Source organism: Grampus griseus (assembly GCF_964374135.1).
Source record: "Grampus griseus genome assembly, chromosome: 4".
In the NCBI taxonomy this organism is placed as follows: Eukaryota; Metazoa; Chordata; class Mammalia; order Artiodactyla; family Delphinidae; genus Grampus; species Grampus griseus.
The window spans coordinates 100475111-100497055 of NC_138997.1; the positions used below are offsets into that span (position 1 = coordinate 100475111).

The window sequence follows — 21945 nt, forward strand, 5'->3', positions numbered from 1 at the left end:
CAGTACCATATGGCATGATGAGGGCCAAAGCTGAGATTGAAAACACTGTTCATCTCACAGAGGATATACTGGGCCATGTGCTTAGGGTGTAGAGGAGATAACATTCTATCTGGGTCTTTTTTTTTAAACATCTTTATTAGAGTGTAATTGCTTTACAATGGTGTGTTAGTTTCTGCTTTATAACAAAGTGAATCAGTTATACGTATACATATGTTCCCATATCTCTTCCCTCTTGCGTCTCCCTCCCTCACACCCTCCCTATCCCACCCCTCTAGGTGGTCACAAAGCACTGAGCTGTTCTCCCTGTGCTATGTGGCTGCTTCCCACTAGCTATCTATTTTACATTTGGTAGTGTATATATGTCCATGCCACTCTCTCACTTCATCCCAGCTTATCCTTCCCCCACCGCGTGTCCTCAAGTCCATTCTCTGGTAGGTCTGCATCTTTATTCCCATCTTTCCCCTAGGTTCTTCATGACCACTTTTTTTTTTTTTTTTTTAGATTCCATATATATGTGTTAGCATATGGTATTTGTTATTTGTTTTTCTCTTTCTGACTTATTTCACTCTGTATGACAGACTCTAGGTCCATCCACCTCACTACAAATAACTCAATTTCATTTCTTTTTATGGCTGAGTAATATTCCATTGTATATATGTGCCACATCTTCTTTATCCATTCATCTGTTGATGGACACTTAGGTTGCTTCCATGTCCTGGCTATTGTAAATAGAGCTGCAATGAACATTTTGGTACATGACTCTTTTTGAATTATGGTTTTCTCAGGGTATATACCCAGTAGTGGGATTGCTGGGTTGTATGGTATCCATCTGGGTCTTGAAGGATAAATATTTCTTGAAATGGACATCCCTTCTGAGGCTAGCCCTTTAAAAATGTTTATTTAATAGACATTTTGCTATATTGTAGAATCACAGAATAAAGAACTAAAGGATCTGAGAGAACATCTAATTCAACTCTCACATATTCTAGCCGAGAGGCAGTATAGCATGACGGTTAAGAGTGTGGGTTGGAATCTTAGTTGACCTCACTATAGGACCCTGCCTTGGGCACATTACTTTCTATACCTTACTTTTGTCATCTGTAAAACGGGGTTGCTAAACATACCTCGTTTATAAGGTTGTTGAGAAGATTCTATGAGATAAATTGCAAAAGTGCTTTTAGAAAAGTAACCGAGACATAATAAGAAAGCTTTCAACAAGTAGTAGCTATTGCTATGATACAGAAACTGAGAAACAGAGAAGTTAATTAATTTGCCTACCATCTCACGGGTAATTACTGACAGACTTGGATTAGAACCCCAATCTTTCACTTTCTAGTCCAGGAGTCTCTCCTTGACATGACATTTCATTCTATCTTGAACTAGTTTATGTTGCTTTAATTTTTTATCAAAACAAAACAGAAGTGAAGGTAAGCTTTTTTTCTCACTTCGCAGAGCCATGGTTCACAACTTAGGAAACGAATGCGATTAATTCCTACTTTATCTCCAGTTCCCTAAAATTCTTTGAAGCTACCTCCAAAGGTCACTGTGCCTTCACTCTCTAGCCTTTTGGCTTAGACCATCTAGAAGCTGACTCTACTGCAGCCCAGCCCTATCAAGGGAGAAATTGCAGAGTTTCAGGGACAAAATAAGACCTTTTGTCCCTGAAACAAGGAGAAAATAAGACCAAGAGAAGCCTTCCACTGTGGGTGGGTTTGGTGTGAGCTGTCTTTATGATGTAAGGTACTTTTATCTATGACAGAGTAGTGAGCTTCACAGTTTAGGTTTGCTAATCCATATATTACGGAAACTTGTGTGTGCAATAATCTTGCCCTTTTCAGCCTCAGATTTTCATGTGGGTGGGCTGAACTTTAGAGAGTCCAGGGGGAAATTAAAAATATATATTGATGCTAATTCTTATCAACAGTTTAATCAAGAATTCTAATTGAGTTAATCTAGAGATTTAAAAAAATAAGGGAACCAGAATTCTATCAAGGAAGTGGATAGTTTTTCAGCAAAAGTCACCTCTTCATCATGGAGCGAGTACAGGATTTAAAAGCCAAATGTAAAAATTTGGGGCCCTTATCTGCTGTTTTGGATTATTTGTCCATTTGCTCCAGATATCAATGTGGATAATTGAGAATTGACTCTCATTAACTTGCATTTCTTTTAGTGCCTGTTTGTGGACCTTTGTAGTCACCCTTGTGGGAGGGAGGCGCAAATCAAGAGATAAGGTCCATTGATTTACTTTTAATTTTGCAAAAAGTCCAAGCCTGCACGTACTTAATCGTTTGAGGACAGTTTTATCAGCAGTTTAAAAATGATATTATGCAGACTAATTATGTAAATGGCCAGAAGACAGAGTTTTGGAATAAGGGAACTTAGCTTTTGTCATCTTTAGCTACCGTTCAGTGCCAAATTCCCTCCCTAACTTGCCTGAAAAGTGCCTTGAATTTGGGCTTCCAGACCTTGACCAATGGAGAGCTTCCCATCTCTTGGATCAGCCCAGGTGATCTTTGGCTTGGCCTAAGAAGTTCTTCCGTGTATTGAGAAGAATCTCACCTCTTTCTCATTTATACCCATTAAATAAGATTATGAATTCAAAGATCTTGGTCCTTTGTTGGAAAGTGGTAATTCCTTAGTAAATATTAATTATTATTAGCATTACTATTTTCGTCTTGCAACTAGTACAAGAAAGGTAGTGTTACATAAATTAAAATACATTTGTATTGTTTATTCCCGAAAGGTATGGTTAAAGCTGCCTTATGAAGTCAGTGCGGATCTGATAAAGCCGAGACCTATTTGACCTAGATGAGCTGAGTTTTGGTGGTTACCATGATGCTAATAGTTAAGAGCTGAACTCTGTCTCTGGACACAGAGATGTGAGTTTTAATCCAGATGTTTCAGCTAGAGAAACAGAACCAGTAGGAGATATACATTAGGCAATTCATTGCAAGGAATTGTCTTACGTGATTGTGGGGGGCTGGCTAGGCAAATCCAAAAATTTCAGGGTGGGCCCACTGGGAAGGGCAGGCTGGCACTCTCAGGCGTGAGCTGATGCCACAGTCACAGGTGGGACTTCTTCCTCGGGGGGCGAGGGGGGGCGGATATGAGCTCTGTTCTTCAGACCTTTCAACTGATAGGATCAGGCCTACCAAACCTGTCTAGGGCAATCTCCTTTAAAGTCAACTGATGATGGCCTTTACTCCCATCTGCAGAATACCTTCCCAGGGCCAACTAAATTAGTGTTTGATTGGATTACTGGGGGTTAGAGTCTAACCAAATGAATACTGAAAACTGGCCGTCACACCAGACTCCACATTTGACTCCATACGACCTCGAGGGAGCTGTTGAACTCCTCTGTGCTTAATTTTTCTCATCATAACAGTTGGAGTTTAATGAATTATAAGAAGATAGATATTTAAATTGACCTTTGATTATGCTTAAAATAGTCCCTAGGATCTGATTGGTTTCTTGCTTCAGGTTGTTTTGTATCACTGAGCTTCAGTTTCCTCATCCATAAAATGGGGAGAGCAATACTATCTACCCACTACAACAATACTATCTACCTTACAACAACCCACTAGTGTTGTAAGGAGTGAAGGGGAGATTGAATTTCAAATTACTGGCAAATTATGATTACAGTCAACACTTAGGGAACCTTTACTCTGGGCAGATGTTGTTAAATACATTACCTGTATTACCTCATTTAAGAGCTACAGTAACTATTACTCAGAGTAACATTAATAACTCTAAATATAAATATAATCATCTTAGTGGAGAAAATTTACTAAAACCTCAATGGGCCAGGAGCAAGAAGGGTGGGATTCTGCGACACTTCGGCATTTTCAAAGGGATCAATGGGATGGATGATGGAGAATATATATATATATATAAATTTATAATAAATTATAATTTATAATAAATTAATTTATTTATTATCTCTTTATCTATCTATATTTAGTGTATACTTTATTTTTTTCATCAATCTATTCCCTTTTTTTTAAGCCACTTTATTGAGGTTAATTGACATATAAAAAGCTGTACATAATTAATTTTTATGATTTGATGAGTTTGGAGGAAAGGATATACCCATGAAACCATCACCACAATCTATGCCATAAACATGTCTGTCACTTCCAAAAATTTTCTCCTGCCCTCTTTATTTTTTGTTATTATTATTTGTTTGGGGAGATAAGAACACTTAACATAAGATCTATCTTCTTAGCAAACTTTTAAGTATACAATTCAGTATTGTTAATTACAGGCACTGTGCTGATCTCTAGGGCTTATTCATGTTGCATAGCTGAAACCTAGGACCCCTTGAGAATGAGGTTTATTTTTAAGTTATTTTTTATGCTACAGAAGGCATTATCAAAGAACAAAGGGCTAAAGGGATACTCATTTTCTCTGGAACTAACATGATGGAAATAAAATTATTTTGACTTTATTGACCTTATGGATATATTTTTTCAAGCTAAGAAACTCCCCATGGTTCTCTGTAGGCATTTCCTTTGTAATTGAAAAGCATGGCTCCCTTTAGCTGACCACATCTTCTGCTGAAGACCATGTCTTCTGCCTTCTCTAAAGGAGTAATCCACAAACTTGAAACTAACAAAGCCATTATGTAAGAATTGACTAAAACAGTTGAATCATGTTTATGTCAAGAAAAAAGAAATTGGGGAAAACCAAACAATTCACAAAGGCTGTTTAACAACAGATTGGCTGCTCTGTATAAAATCTTTTTTTTTTCTTTTGCATTTACTCATAACCTTTCTTATTACAGGTTCTTCCCTCTTACATACCTACTTATTTTCAGTTTCAATTTGCACAGTTTTCTTCAATATACAAACATTACGTTCTGGAAATGTGCATGGTAGGATGTGGCAGTTTAAGCTCTGTAAAGTGTCACTGGAATCAACACAACAAGTGGTCTACGGATATTCTTTTAAGAGCAGTAGATACATGTTTGTTATCCATTACTGCCGTATTTCCGAGAGAATGTTCTGGGGAGCACAAGTTCCATGGCATGCCGATAAATAGGTGCTACACAAAAAATTCTATCCATGATAAGGTAAGTTTGGGAAAGGCTGATTTTCATAAATTATGCAATACCTCATCTAGCTTTTCATATGTGGATTTGTCACGAATCTCTAGGATGGAGAGAAAGTATTCAATGATTCCCCAATTCAGTAGATCATGCCCATCCTTTTTGTTTGTTTTCTTCCCTCAAGGGATGATGATCTGCAGGATATACTTGCAGAAATAATAGTATAGCCATTAGGTCAATGACTATACATATCCAGATTGGCTGCCTCAGATATGCAGATCTCAATTTTTGCCCATGTGTCTTACGTCTAAAGATAACAGCAAGAGTGAAAGTTGTCAGAATAACATTTGGTTTAAAGCCATTTAAAACTCTTAGACTCAATCTTATTTTGAAAATTCTTTTAAACTCTTTTCATTTTTCCCTTTCATTGAATTAGCTTATTAAGTGGATTGAAGGATATACACACATACATACATGTATGTAAAATCATATTTGTTACATATACATAGTTATATATTAAAGAATTTCCCTTCTAGATTGGCGATTCCTTGAGGACAGAATTCATGTACTGTTTTCCTCCATTTCTTCTATTTCCCTGGTAGCTGGTACAACACTCAGCACCCAGAGGAAGCTGAATAAATAATTCTCCAGTAGGAAGATGAATTGCACCAGTACCAACACACACACCCCCCTCCGATAATACCTTTATCAGTTTTTTGGTTTTCTTCCAGAGGGAACAATGCTTCTTACTTGCATTTTAAAACTTACCTGGATATCTTTATTAATCCCCCCCAGGGTTCCACATTTCACAAGATTTTTGTCTACCCAACTGCATTTATTACATAACAATGAACTTGTTTTCCCATTGTTTGCTGTTGAAAGATAGAGCTTCTGATTGCAGGAGATAAGCACTGCTATCACACTGTTTGTAAATTCCTGCTTAAAGCAAAGAAACTTGATATTTTAGTTAATCTTGGCAGCTGTATTTTGGGGGGAAACATGATGTTTTAGGAACTTTGAGCCTTGGAGGCCCCCATTACCACTTTTAGGAATATTTAAAGGGGACAAAAGTACGAGGTGTCACTGACATGATAATTTGGGCAAAATGCCAAGAAACACAATTGGTTCACCAAGGAGGGAAGTGTTTATCAAATAAGACATTTGGATATAATAGAAACATAGTAGGAAATGAATGCAAGATGAGCATATGGATTCATTGTTCAGTTGCAGGGCTGTGAGGTAGCTAAATGCCCAGGCATGGAGAAATACAGAAGGCTTTCTGATATGATTATTAAGATTCTTAAAGTATGAGTATTAATCATAGTTTGGCATCATTTTTCTTCCTCTGGGAAAACTTCCCTGCCAGTGTAAGCAAGTCAATGAATAATGACTCAATATGCAGCTATTTGCATCACCCATGACTTCTCAGGAATGCATCTCACGTGCACAGGGGAGGGGGTGGGGGTCTGGGTATGCTTTGTATTCAAGGTAACGATCCAGTTTTCTCCATCAACATCCAGTTAACCAGGCCTGCATTTTCTGGCTTGTAGAATAACCACAGCTATTGTTTCTTGTGCTGAGTCATCTCCTGATCACCTATTTCTAGTCCCAGTAGAAAGGAAACTGGGAAAGAGAGAGAAGTGAATCTGGTCGTCGTTAAAACTATTGTTATCATTATTATTTACCATCAGCTTTGGCAAAAAATGAAACAACTCAAGTTATTAACTACGGTTTGGTCTTATCATTAGCCTTCCCTTTCTCCACACTAATGTAACCATCCATAACTTTGAATAATTTGAATAATCAAGAAACATCTAGTATGTACTTGTAGGCAAATGGGGGAGGGCAGAGAGCTTTTCTTGGATCTGTTTCTTCTCCCTTGCCTTTAGCTCAAAATAATCCTTATGTGTAAGGGTCATATTTGGGGGTGGCAGATTCTGTTACCCTTCAAATGTAACTCCCAAAAAACTAAAGGGACCCAGCCATTAACTCTGTCTTCCATGAGCTAAGGGAGTTGTGATTGGATGCCATACCTGCCAATCAATCTTCCCAGAAGAGGTTATAAAAAGGTGTCAAACAACCCCTACCACATTGCAATGCACCCATGTTCTTTGTGGCAGACTCCTGCTTGTGGGTAGAAGAAACTTAGTCATTGCACCCATCTCACAAAGAAAATAAAGTGGAGGAAGTCCTCCTAATATGAGAGAGAGAGTGTGTGAATCAAAGAGAGAAACTTCACACACACATGTGGTAATATGTGAAAGTCAGCTGATGTTTTTGTTTTTGATATCATTTTATTAATAAAGGAAATAATGGGTAGGAGAATAACCCTCTGTCTGGTCACACATTTCTGACTCTTGGAGTCTTAAATTTTTATCTTACTGCTAGTTTTAACCCAACCCTGAATTAAGCCTAGCTAGAGGAGAGCCACTTCTTTATGTTTTTTATTTAAATTTTTATTGAAGTATAGTTGCTGAACAATATTATATGTTACAGGTGTACAATATAATGTGATTCACAGTGTTTAAAGGATATACTTTTTATAGTTATTGTAAAATATTGGCTATATTCCCCATGTTGTACAATATATCCTTGTAGCTTACTTTACACCTAATAGTTTGTACCTCTTACTCCCCTACCCCTATATTTCTCCTCCCCCCTTCCCTCTCCCCACTGCTTCTTTTTTGTTGTATTTACTGGTTCATTGTAGTTTTTTAGATTCCACATATAAGTGATATGATGCAGTGTTTGTCTTTCTCTATCTGACTTATTTCACTTGTCATAATGCCCTCCAAGTCCATCCTTGTTGCTGCAAATGGCAAACATTTCATTCTTTTTTATGGCTGGAGAGCCATTTCTGATTTTGGCCAGGTCCTATTACAATCTTGTTGACATCTGTACCCCAGTGTCCAGTACAAAGCCTGTGGCATTGCGGGCATTTATTTAATCAATAAACATGTATTGAGCACCTACTGTGTTGTTTGTTAATGAATGAATGAAAGAAAGAATGAATGAATGAAATCTGTTGTCACCTATAATCTGCTTGAAGTTGGCACCTTGTCTGGTTAAGCCTATATGGGAGGCAGCATAGAGGTCTTGTTTGAATGTGTCTCCAGGAGCATTCTATATGCCTGGCTTAATAGCTGATGTAGGAGAAGAAAACCTTTTCCCTCTATCATTCTAGTTTCTCTGGCTGGTCTAATAACTCAAACAAATTTAATTTGCCACCTGCAGGAGCCGCACAAAGACATGAGAGGCTTCCAGCAGTCAGGTAATTGAGGCTTGTGTACCATCCTGAGCTAAGGAGAGGAGGACAGGGGTCTGGGGTCTCAGAGAGGAGGAAGACAAATCACAGGAAGCTGCGATGTTTGGTGAACCAATGTTTTCCATGCCATGAAGATGAGTCTTTTCTGATATAAAAAGTTATCTTTGGTAGTAGCTCTCTTCCTGGTATAGGCCCTCGATCTAAATTCTTTTAGTCAGTTAAGAAAGAGGTTAAAAAACAAACAAACAGGGCTTCACTGGTGGCACAGTGTTTGAGAATCCGCCTGCCAATGCAGGGGACATGGGTTCGAGCCCTGGTCCGGGAAGATCCCACATGCCGTGGAGCAACGAAGCCTGTGCGCCACAACTACAGAGCCTGCGCTCTAGAGCCTGCGAGCCACAACTATTGAGCCTGCATGCCACAACTACTGAAGCCCGCGTGCCTAGAGCCTGTGCTCCACAACAAGAGAAGCCACTGCAATGAGAAGCCCGCACACCACAATGAAGAGCAGCCCCCGCTCGCCGCAACCAGAGAAAAGCCCGCGTGCAGCGACAAAAACCCAACACAGCCAAAAATAAACTAAATTTAAAAAAATTAAAAACAAACAAACAAAAACTATTCTGCAGTCTGCTAAGCCTTGAATGCCTCCAGGTCAAAACAATCCACATGCAAATGTGGCACATTTTGGGATGGCTACTCTGCTTCCCCTCACTGAGTAACATGGGCCAGTTAGTCAATCTCTTGGTTTCCTCATTTATAAGATGTGTAGAAGTTTTGACCATATAGTTTTGTTTACCATATAGTTTTTGTACGGATTAAACATGGTAATACACCTGAATCACTTAGAAACACATGGAGTACATATTAAATCTCATTAAGTGTTAGCTATTTGTTAATGGGCTGATTCTGTCCCCCAAAAAGATATGCCCAAGGCCTAACCCTTAATACCTGTTTAAGTGACCTTATTTGGAAATAAGATCTTTGCAGATGTAGTTAAAGATCTCAAGGTGGACTCCTGGATTTAGGGTAGGTCTTAAATCCAATGATTTAAGACTGGTGTTCCCGTGAGAGAAAGGAGCAGGGGGTTTGAGACACAGAAGGGAAGACCACGGGAAAACCATGTGAAGACAGAGGCAGAGCTTTCAGGGCTGCGTCTATAGACCAAGGAGCACCAAGGATTGCCAGCAGCCTCTAGAAGGTGGAGAAAGGCATGGAACGGATTCTCCACCAGAGTCTCCAGAAGAAACCAACCCTGACGAAACTGATTTTGGACTTCTAGCCTCTCCAACTGTGAGTGAATAAATTTGTTTACCCTGTTTGTGGTAATATGTTACAGCAGCCACAGGAAGCCAATACACTCTTCTAACCATAAGGGGAAGAATCATACTTTCATTGTTATTTTTTTGCCTTCACTACGGCACCTAGTAGACGCCCCAGTTAATAGGCTGGGCTGTTCACAGTCTAAAGTAGGAAAAGAACTTTCAAGCTAGAAGAGATCTTGGTATCCCTCCGCTCCAGTCTTCCACTATCTGCCCAGGAAGGTAATGGGGCTCCCCCAGGGACGCACAGAGTGGTGGCCCAGCAGTTGAAGGGCCCAAACTGGATAAAAGGCCTCTGAGGAGTCAGCTGGTCCCTTCTGGGCGCTGCCCACACCCTGCCGCTCTCCCTAGGAGAGATGTGCCTGGTCCGCGTGGCGGAGCCCAGCTACACGGCTGTCTCACAACTGCCTGAGGTGAGCAGGGATACATCATTTGTTCATTCCACGCACAAGTAAAATTCCCGCTGAAGAAACACGGCAAGCATGTATTTACCCCTTTGCAATGTCATCGTCCAACAACATAGTACCCAGGTTCGAATTGTGATCAAAGAAAAACCAGTTTCTCCAGACAAAAATTCTTAGCATGAAATGGATATTAGATGGCTTTCTGACTCCTGCCCAGAGGAAGCAGTTTTCCACCCTGTGACTTTTCCGTGGCTATTTCTGGCTGCTTGTCAGAAAGAAGCTGTTAATTGCCTTTTAAATATCTTCTCACTAGTGAGTGAGTCCTAACTGCTCTTAATTTCTCTCTGGCTGTTGTCCTTGACCTACCATTTGGCATTTCTGATGATCTCAGGCAGAAATCAATCTATAAATGGACATCCCTACAGAAGGCAATTGCAAAGCTGGGATAGAATTGCTCTGGCCGGAATCTACAGACAGAAAAGAAGAGATGTTCTCCGCCACGTGGGTCAAGATAGCTGTGTGGATGTCTGGAAGCAGAGGATCACAAGCATTATAATGAATTCCCAGGGCAGTCTGTGAAGTTGATCCCTTCTCTTGTCCTATAAGCTCCAAAAATAGCTGTGCCAGATCACCACTTACTGTGTGACCTTCAGAAATTTTCTTAACCTCTCTGTGCTTCGGCAGGGTTTTCTCATATATAAAACATGGATAATAACAGTCCCAACCTAATAAGGTTTCTATGAAAACCTTACAATGATTCATATTAGACACATAACAGTGTCTGGCACATAACAGTTGCTCAGTTAAGATTATCCATCAGTATCATCCTTGCTTTTAATCCTAGAATTTTTTTTTGTCACCCACTCTCATATCCCTTTGGTCCCCAAGTTCAAGTTCTGCTGATGCTATATTTTTTATTGTTGGTTCACATCACATCCCTCCTTTCTTTCTTCCTTCCTCCCTTCCTTCCTTCTTTCCTTCTTTCTTTTTTATTTATTTTTGGCTGCGTTGGGTGTTCATTGCTGTGCATGGGTTTTCTCAAGTTGGGGCAAGTGGGGACTACTCTTCCTTACGGTGCGTAGGCTTCTCATTGCAGTGGCTTCTCTTGTTGTGGAGCACAGGCTCTAGGTCTGTGGGCTCAGTAGTTGTGGCTCGCAGGCTCTAGAGTGCAGGCTCAGTAGTTGTGGCACACGGGCTTAGTTGCTCTGTGGCTTGTGGTATCTTTCCAGACCAGGGATCCAACCCATGTCCCCTGCATTGGCAGGCGGATTCTTAACCACTGTGCCACAAGGGAAATCCATATCCCTCCATTCTTAATCTGTGTTTTTTTAAAATGGCTTTACTGTCCATTTTATACATACCATAAAATTCACCCATCTTAAGTATACAACCCAAAATTTTTAAAATTATACTTACAGAGTTGTATAACCAGCACCACAATCCAGTTTTAGAACATTTCCATCACCCCAAATAATTGTACACTCGCAATTGCTGCTTCTAGCCCCAGGCAACCACTAATCTACTTTCTGTCTCTAGAAATTTACTTTTTTCTGGACATTTTCTATAAGTGAAGTCATATAATATGTGATCTTTTGTATCTGGCTTCTTTCACCTAACAGTATTTCTGTGGTTCGTTCATGTTGCAGTATGTATCAGTACTTCATTCCTTTCTGTTGCCAAATAGCATTCCATTGTATGAATCCATTTTATGGCTATACCGCGATTTGTTGATTCATTCACCAGTTATAGACATTTGGATCCTTTCTACTTTTTGGCTATTATAAATAATGCTGCTCTGAACATTTGTGTATAAATCTTGGTGTAGAAATGTATATATTTTCAAATAGATGCATATAAGTAGAATTACTGGATCATATGGTAATTTTATGTTTAACATTTTGAGAAACTGCCACACTGTTTTCCAAAGTGGCTGCACCATTTTATTTTCCCATTAGCAACGTATGAGGGTTCTGATAGCTCTACATTCTCTCCAACATTTGTGATTTTCTTTTTGACTATACTCATCCTAGTGGGTATGATTTGTAATTCCCTAGTAACTAATGATGTTGAACATTGTTTTCATGTGCTTATTGGTTGTTCACATATCTTCTTTGGAGAAGTGTGTACTCAGTATTTTGCCCATTTTCAAATGTGTTATTAGTCTTTTTATTGTTGAGTTGTAAGAGTTATTTACATATTTGGGATACAAGTCTTTTATCGGACATATGATTTTAAAATATTTTCTCCATGTTTATGGGTTGCCTTTTCACTTTTTAAATGATGTCTTTTGAAGCACAAAAATTTGTAATCTGATGAGGTGCAAATTATTGATTTTCTTTTTATGGGATGTACTTTTGGTGTCATACATAAGAACTCTTTGCTTAATGCAAAGTCGATGTTATCTTCTAAAAGTTTTCTTGTTTTAGCTTTTACATTTAGGTCTGTGATTCATTTTGAGTTCATTATTATGTTTGTTATGATATAAGGGTTCATATTCATTCTTTTGTGTGAGAATATCCAGTTACCCCAGCACCATTTGTTGAAGACTTTCTTCTCCTATTGAATTGTCTTGACATCTTCATTTAAAATCTATTGACAGTGAATGTAAAGATTTATTTCTGTACTTTCAGTTCTAGTCCATTGATCTATATATCTATCCTTATGTCAGGACCATACTGTCTTTATTACTGTAGCTTTGAGGTACATTTTGAAATCAGGTCTTTTTCTGTTCTTACCTGAATGACTAGACCATTCCCCTAATTGGTCTCCTGCCCCGACTCTGCCTTTTTCAGTCCCTTCTCTCTATACAACATTCAGAGAGATCTTTCTAAAATCCAGATCTGGTTTCATTTGCCCCAGGCTTAATAAAAAGTTATTTATTAAGGCAATGTGGCCCCTGCCTATCCATTCATCTTTGTCTCTTCACACCCTCACTCAAGCTTATTCATTCCAGCATGACTGGGCTATTCAAAGCCATATGCTTTTAACACCTTCAGGCACCAGAGCCTAGCACACTGGCAAGCACAGTGCCTGGCAAAAGTAGATATCCATTATATAAGATGAACTAACCAGGAATACAGCTGGTCATTGCCTGGCCACCATTTTATCTTTCTTTTTTAACTGGGTAACTTCCCAGAAGGTTTTCCCTGACCAAATCCTCCTCTGTTGCCATGTACTTTTGGTACCCTAGAAATACTTTTACCATACCCTTTACCATATTACATTATAATTATTGGTTTCCATGTATATACCTCCTCCTAGATTGTAAGACCTTCAGTATTGGTCTTCATGGTGCCTGATACCCAATAACATTGTCGAATGGATGGATAGGTAAATGTATGTTTTGAAATTTATTTTTTAGAGCTTTTCAGGAAGAGCCTACTTAGCCAAGGATACTTCATAAGATTCCTGGAGTCTGGATCCATGGCTGTTTGCAGTGAAATTGTTCCCCAGCCTTAGGCAATAAGGGCAGAGTCAGTTGCCTTTGGCCTATTCTTGAGCCCATCACTCCCCACCCTCAGTTTTGCATCTTTCCCTCTTGTATCTTTCCCTCACATACTATTGTGAGATTGTTCTGGGCCAATAAACAGTGGGTTAGAAACAAGAAGAGGGAAACAATTAAACAAGAACAACTCTTGGCATAATGATAAAGCTCAGTTTGAATAATGCTTAAGGATAAGTTGCTGAGCCTTTTGTCCTAATACAAATCCAATATATATCCTTGGAGACACATTTCTTTTTTCTTATTTTCTTAAAAACGCCCTTAGGAAAACCTTCCTGTCAACTATTAGGGAATAGCTTTCTAAGTTTGCTTTCTACTTTGGGTGTCTATTTTTTTCCATCTGGATAGCTATTATCTTTCTTTCATGTCACCTTCTAGGGTTCTATCTACACATAAATGACTCCAGATTTCTCGGGAAGCCTGGATTCTCCACAGACTCTCAGTAATTTTCACTTCGTTATGTTATTGATGAGGCTAACCCAAGGAAGAATGATTTGACTGTCGGACGCCAGACCCTGAATGAAACCACTCCACTTCTTAGAGGTGTCAGTTGATCTTACTGTCAAACAAGGGATCCTTCTAGCATTTTCTAGACTGTATGTAGTCATGGTCATCCCTTCTCTTCCTCAAAGGCCAGCAGAGAACATGTGCAGAACAAATTAACTAACCCCACCCTGTTGTTTTCGGCCCACTTGGCTAGTTTGGGAGTATTATGAGTTTTATTTAAAAAGGCAGAAATATTTTTTAAAGTGGTTTTTCTTCCCATCCCTTCACTCTCCATTTTAAATTCTCTGTTCTAAAAAAAATAGGCGAAGGATTTAAACTATAAATTATTAAGAATCTAAGAGTGCCTTAGAACTCCTAATCTCAAATGATCTCTCTTGCTTCTCCCTTAATATGCTTCTTTAGATCAAGGTCACAAAGCCAAATATCTCCAGGGGTGTATGGACACATGAAACTAGCCAGGTGGGGACTGTGGTGAGGTGGAGAGTTCATGCCCCATACAGACAAGAGAGCCCCACAGAGCTCTAAACAAATTCCTCCTGGCATTATTCCACTATTTCTAAATCCACTACTATTTCTAAAAAATATGAAGGTCAAATTTTTTTAAATGTCAGATGTTTTCATATTAAAATTCTTTATGTTGGTAAACAATTCAAAATTTAGAAAAACAATGTGCAGATACAACAAAACACTTCTGCAGGCCACTAGCTGATGAATTCTCGTACAGAAACCCTTAACATACAAAAATGTCCTGTGACTCCAAAGTTTGTTTTAGCTCATTCGTTTTAATATATTCAACAAATATTATGAGCACCTTTTTGTGCTAAGCTGTGTGCTAAGTAATAGGGACTCAGTATTGGATAAGAGAGACCCCAATGGGCTCATGGAACTGGTGTTTTTAGTCAGGTGTTTGAGACCTGAAGCCCCTTTGCGATGGTCAGTTGGCTTACAACTAATAGTGAGTTCCCCTTTGGCTTTAGACTCGTGATAGTCTTGAACTTTTTTTGTTTTGTTTTTGTTTTTGATTTTGTTTTTGTTTTGCGGTACGCGGGCCTCTCACCGCTGCGGCCCCTCCCACTGCGGAGCACAGGCTCTGGACGCTCAGGCTCAGCGGCCATGGCTCACGGTCCCAGCCGCTCCGCGGCATAAGGGATCCTCCCGGACCGGGGCACGAACCCGCATCCCCTGCATCGGCAGGCGGACTCTCAACCACTGCGCCACCAGGGAAGCCTGCGTATGTCTTTTTGAATTATGGTTTTCTCTGGGTATATGCCCAGTAGTGGGATTGCGGGGTCATATGGTAATTCTATTTTTAGTTTTTTAAGGAACCTCCATAATGTTCTCCATAGTGGCTGTATCAATTTACATTCCCACCAACAGTGAAAGAGGGTTCCTTTTTCTCCACACCTTCTCCAGCATTTGTTGTTTGTAGATTTTCTGATGATGCCCATTCTAACTAGTGTGAGGTGATACCTCATTGCACTTTTGATTTGCATTTCTTTAATAATTGGTGATGTTGAACAGCTTTTCATGTGCTTCTTGGCCATCTGTATGTCTCCTTTGGAGGAATATTTATTTAGGTCTTCTGCCCATTTTTTGATTGGATTGTTTGTTTTTTAATATTGAGCTGCATGAGCTGTTTATATATTTTGGAGATTAATCCTTTGTCTGTTGATTCATTTGCAAATATTTTCTCCCAACTGAGGGTTGTCTTTTCATCTTGTTTGTAGTTTCCTTTGCTTTGGAAAAGCTTTTTAAATTTCATTAGGTCCCATTTGCTTACTTTTGTTTTTATTTCCATTGCTCTAGGAGGTGGATCAAAAAAGATCTTGCTGTGACTTATGTCAAAGTGTTCTTCCTATGTTTTCCTCTAAGAGTTTTATACTGTCCGGACTTACACATAGGTCTCTAATCCATTTTGAGTTTATTTTTGTGTATGGTGTTAGGGAGTGTTCTAATTTCATTCTTTTACATGTAGCTGTCAAGTTTTCCCAGCACTACTTATTGAAGAGACTCTCTTTTCTCCACGTATATCCTTGCCTCCTTTCTCATACACTAGTTGTCCATAGGTGTGTGTGTTTATGTCAGGGCTTTCCATCCTGTTCCATTTATCTATATTTCTGTTTTTGTGCCAGTACCATATTTTACTGATTACTGTAGCTTTGTAGTATAGTCTGAAGTCAGGGAATCTGATTCCTCCAGCTCCGTTTTTTTCCCTCAAGACTACTTTGGCCATCCAGGGTCTTTTGTGTATCCATAAAAATTTTAAGACTTTTCTGTTCTAGTTCTGTAAAAAATGCCATTGGTACTTTGACAGGGATTGCATTGAATCTGTAGATTGCTTTGGGTAGTATAGTCATTTAAACAATATTGATTCTTCCAATCCAAGGGCATGGTATATCTCTCCATCTGTTTGTGTCATCTTTGATTTCTTTCATACTGTCTTATAGTTTTCTGAGTACAGGTCTTTTACCTCCTTAGGTAGGTTTATTCCTAGGTATTTTATTCTTTTTTGTTGCAGTGGTGAATGGGATTGTTTCCTTAATTTCTATTTCTGATCTTTTGTTGTTAGTGTATAGGAATGCAAGAGATTTCTGTGCATTAATTTTGTATCTTGCAACTTTATCAAATTCATTGATCAGCTCTAGTAGTTTTCTGGTGGCATATTTAGGATTCTTTATGTGTAGTATCATACCATCCACAAACTGTGACCATTTTACTTCTTCTTTTCCAGTTTGTATTCCTTTTTTTTTGTCTCTGATTGCCATGGCTAGGACTTCCAAAACTATGTTGAATAATAGTGGCAAGAGTGGACATCATTGTCTTGTGCCTGATCTTAGAGGAAATGGTTTCAGTTTTACACCATTGAGAATGATGTTTGCTGTGGGTTTGTCATATATGGCCTTTATTATGTCAACGTAGGTTCCCTCTATGCCCAGTTTCTGGAGAGCTTTTATCATAAATGGGTGTTGAATTTTGTCAAAAGCTTTTCCTGCATCTATTGAGATGATCATATGGTTTTTATTCTTCAGTTTGTTAATATGGTGTATCATATTGATTGATTTGCGTATATTGAAGAACGCTTGCATCCTTGGGATAAATCCCACTTGATCATGGTGTATGATCCCTTTAATGCATTGTTGGATTCTGTTTGCTAGCATTTTATTGAGGATTTTTACATCTATATTCATCAGTGATGTTGGTCTGTAATTTTCTTTTTTTGTAGTATCTTTGTCTGGTTTTGGTATCAGGGTGATGGTGGCCTTATAGAATGAGTTTGGGAGTGTTCCTTCCTGTGCAATTTTTTGGAAGAGTTTGGGGAAGATGGGTGTTAGCTATTCTCTAAACATTTGATAGAATTCACCTGTGAAGCCGTCTGGTCCTGGACTTTTGTTTGTTGGAAGATTTTTAATCACAGTTTCAATTTCATTACTTGTGACTGATCTGTTCATATTTTCTATTTCTTCCTGGTTCTGTCTTGGAAGATTATACCTTTCTAAGAATTTGTCCATTTCTTCCAAGTTGTCCATTTTATTGTCATAGAGTTACTTGTAGTAGTCTCTTATGATGCTTTGTGTTTCTGCAGTGTCTGTTGGAACTTCTCCTTTTTTATTTTCAATTTTATTGATTTGAGTCCTCTCATTCTTTTTCTTGATGAGTCTAGTTAAAGTTTTATCAATTTTATTTATTTTCTCAAAGAACCAGCTTTTAGTTTTATTGATCTTTTCTATTGTTTTCTTTGTTTCTATTTCATTTATTTCTACTCTGATCTTTATGATTTCTTTCCTTCTGCTAACTTTGGGTTTTGTTTGTTCTTCTTTCTCTAGTTCCTTTAGGTGTAAGGTTAGATTGTTTATTTGAGATTTTTCTTGTTTCTTGAGGTAGGCTTGTATTGCTATAAACTTCCCTCTTAGAACTGCTTTTGCTGCATCCATAGGTTTTGAATCATTATGTTTTCATTGTAATTTGTCTCTAGGTAATCTTTGATTTCCTTTTTGATTTCTTCAGTGATCTCTTGGTTATTTAGTAGCATACTGTTTAGCCTCCATGTGTTTGTGGGTTTTTTACTTTTTTTTCCTGTAATTGATTTCTAATCTCATACTGTTGTGGTCGGAAAAGATGCTTGGTATGATTTCAATTTTCTTAAATTTACCGAGGCTTGACTTGTGACCCAAGATGTGATCTATCCTGTAGAATGTTCCATGTGCACTTGAGAAGAAAGTGTAATCTGCTGCTTTTGGATGGAATGTCCTATAAATATCAATTAAATGTATCTGGTCTATTGTATCATTTAAAGTTTGTGTTTCCTTATTAATTTTCTGTGTGGATGATCTGTCCACTGGTGTAAGGGAGGTGTTAAAGTCCCCAACTATTATTGTATAACTGTCGATATCCTCTTTTATAGCTGTTAGCAGTTGCCTTGTGTATTGAGGTGCTCCTATGTTGGGTGCATAAATATTTACAATTGTTGTATCTTCTTCTTGATTTGATCCCTTGATCATTATGTAGTGTCCTTCCTTGTCTCTTGTAACATTCTTTATATTAAAGTCTATTTTATCTGATATGAGTATTGGTATTCAAGCTTTCTTTTGATTTGCATTTGCATGCAATATCTTTTTCCATCTCCTCACTTTCAGTCTGTATGTGTCTCTAGGTCTGAAGTGGGTCTCTTGTAGACAACATATATATGGGTCTTGTTTTTGTATCCATTCAGCGAGCCTGTGTCTTTTGGTTGGAGCATTATACATTCACGTTTAAGGTAATTATCAATATGTATATTCCTATTACCATTTTCTTAACTGTAATGGGTTTGATTTTGTAGGTCGTTTTCTTCTCTTGTGTTTCCCACTTAGAGAATTTCCTTTAGCATGTTGTAGAGCTGGTTTGGTGGTGCTGAATTCTCTTAGCTTTTGCCTGTTTGTAAAGCTTTTCATTTCTCTGTCGAATCTGAATGAGATCCTTGTCGGGTTGAGTAATCTTGGTTGTAGCTTCTTCCCTTTCATCACTTTAAATATATTGTGCCAGTCCCTTCTGCCTTGTAGAGTTTCTGCTGAGAGATCAGCTTTTAACCTTATGGGGATTCCCTTGTATGTTATTTGTTGTTTTTTTCCCTTGTTGCTTTCAATAATTCTTCTTTGTCTTTAATTTTTGTCAGTTTGATAACTATGTGTCTCGGCGTGTTTCTCCCTGGGTTTATCCTGCCTGGGACTCCCTGTGCTTCCTGGACTTGGTTGGCTATTTCCTTTCACATGTTAGGGAAGTTTTCAAATATAATCTCTACAAATATTTTCTCAGGTCCTTTCTCTCGCTCCTCTCCTCCTGGGACCCCTGTAATGCAAATGTTGTGTTTAATGTTGTCCCAGAGGTCTCTTAGGCTGTCTTCATTTCTTTTCATTCTTTTTTCTTTATTCTGTTCCATGGCAGTGAATTCCACCATTCTGTCTTCCAGGTCACTTATCCATTCTTCTGCCTCAGTCATTCTGCTGTGGATGCCTTCTAGTGTATTTTTCATTTCAGTTATTGTATTGTTCATCTTTGTTTGTTCTTTAATTCTTCTATGTGTTTGTTCTTTAATTCTTCTTGGTCTTTGTTAAACATTTCTTGCATCTTCTCAATCTTTGCCCCCATTCTTTTTCTGAGGTCCTGGATCATCTTCACTATCATTATTCTCAATTCTTTTTCTGGAAGGTTGCCTATCTCCACTTCATTTAGTTGTTTTTCTGGGGTTTTATCTTGTTCCTTCATCTGGTGCAAAGTCCTCTGCATTTTCATTTTGTCTGTCTTTTCTGTGAATGTGGTTTTCCTTCCACAGGCTGCAGAATTGTAGTTCTTCTTGCTTCTTCTGTCTGCCCTCTGGTGGATGAGGCTATCTAAGAGGTTTGTGCCAGATTCCTGATGGGAGGGACTGGTGGTGGGTAGAGTTGGGTGTTACTCTGGTGGGCAGAGCTCATTAAAACTTTAATCCGGTTGTCTGCTGATGGGTGGGGCTGGGTTTCCTCCCATTGGTTGTCTGGCCTGAGGTGACCCAGCACTGGAGCCTACCCAGCTCTTCGGTGGGGCTAATGGCAGACTCTGGGAGGGCTCACACCAAGGAGTACTTCCAAGAACTTCTGCTCCCAGTGTCCTTGTCCCCACAGTGAGCCACAGCCACCTCCCGCCTCTGCAGGAGACCCTCCAACACTAGCAGGTAGTTCTGGTTCAGTTTCCTATGGGGTCACTGCTCCTTCCCCTGGGTCCCAATGCACTCACTTCTTTGTGTGTGTCCTCCAAGAGTGGAGTCTCTGTTTCCCCCAGTCCTGTCGAAGTCCTGCAATCAAATCCCACTAGCCTTCAAAGTCTGTTTCTGTAGGAATTCCTCCTCCTGTTGCTGGATCCCCTGGTTGGGAAGCCTGACGTGGAGCTCAGACCCTTCACTCCAGTGGGTGGACTTCTGTGGTATAAGTGTTCAGTTTGTGAGTCACCCAGCCAGCAGTTATGGGATTTGATTTTATTGTGATTGCACCCTACCTACCGTCTCATTGCGGCTTCTCCCTTTTCTTTGGATGTGGGGTATCTTTTTTTGGTGAGTTCCAGTGTCTTCCTGTCGATGATTGTTCAGCAGTTAGTTGTGATTCTGGTTCTCGTGAGAGGGAGTGAGTGCATGTCCTTCTACTCCCTCATCTTGAACCAATCTGCTAAAGGAACTGAGTTTCTAATTCAGACAGAAATCACTTTGTTAAGCACAAATGTTCCCGGAGCCATCCAAGGTCACCACGTGTCGGGTTCAACACTGGAAATCACTCATTTGAGGCACACATTTGAATCCTTCTCACTCTGCATTATCTAAGTTTTCATGTCGAGTTCCTTGCATTCCAGCCATGAGTCATGTGGGCCTCTGTGAAGATCAGTGTATAATGATACAACATCTTGCCTGATGATTTTTTTCACGATGTATTTTTCTACCCAAGATTTCTGAAAATCAATCACTCAGTTTTTAAGCACTTTGGTTTTTTTTTGAACTGAGGCTGAGCAGCTGGATGTTGGAATTTGCCATCAAACTATTCACCCATCCCCAGTCTTTAAATGTTTGGAGAGGAAAATAAAAAAAGACCTGTGTAAAATAATTTAGTAATCCACAGAATTCATTTAGTTTAATTTATGCTAATTGCGGCATATTTGTGTACTGGCAGATAAAAATAAAGCCGGTGGAGAAGATTGCATTGAATAAACTGAGACAATTAACCCTAGAAATTATCACGTGAAGTGATTTGAGCTTGCTACTGAAAATAACAGGCCCTACCAATTGTCTTAACTAGTGATGATTAAAAACCTCATTAAATTCCGGGATTTATTTTACATTACCCCCACATCCATTGGTCATTTTGTATAATATTTTAATTTTAGGGATTTTCCTTCCTCTTAACTCTTAGAGATGAAAATTAGAATTTTATTTTATTATTATGCTCAGTTACTTGGCAAAATGTATATAATAGAAAGATAGCAGTTGTGTTATATGTCACAAGTGTTAAGGTGAAATTCTTAGTGACATAAAATGACCCAAAACATTGTCTTTTGAGTTGTGAGATAATTCACGAATTATCAGATTTTATCTCATCAGATTAGTTCCTAGACTTCCATACGCATCTTCTGTCCCCTATATTAAGTACAATAGTATTATTATTAATTTTATTATGGAGATCAAATAAATTGAAATTGTTAATACTTTGTCTAAAAGTATTGTAGACTTTTCCTTATCCTGGATTACTTGCCAAAGTAGAAAATAATCATTTTCCCAGAGGATTGGGGGATATGGAAAGGACAGAATCGTGGCAGTAAAGGCAGATAGAGCAAACATTGTGTTCAAATAGTGAACTTTGCAGGAACAAGCTGCTTCCTATTCAAGCCATCCTTGTCACCCTGCCAAC

At 38.8% G+C, this 21945-nt stretch overlaps 1 protein-coding gene across 7 annotated transcripts in view; it reads left to right on the top strand.

The window, feature by feature from the left end:
- Positions 1 to 21945, top strand: part of LDB2 (LIM domain binding 2) — a 378219-nt gene that overhangs the window by 169044 nt on the left and 187230 nt on the right. The gene's annotated exons all lie outside the window — the stretch shown is intronic.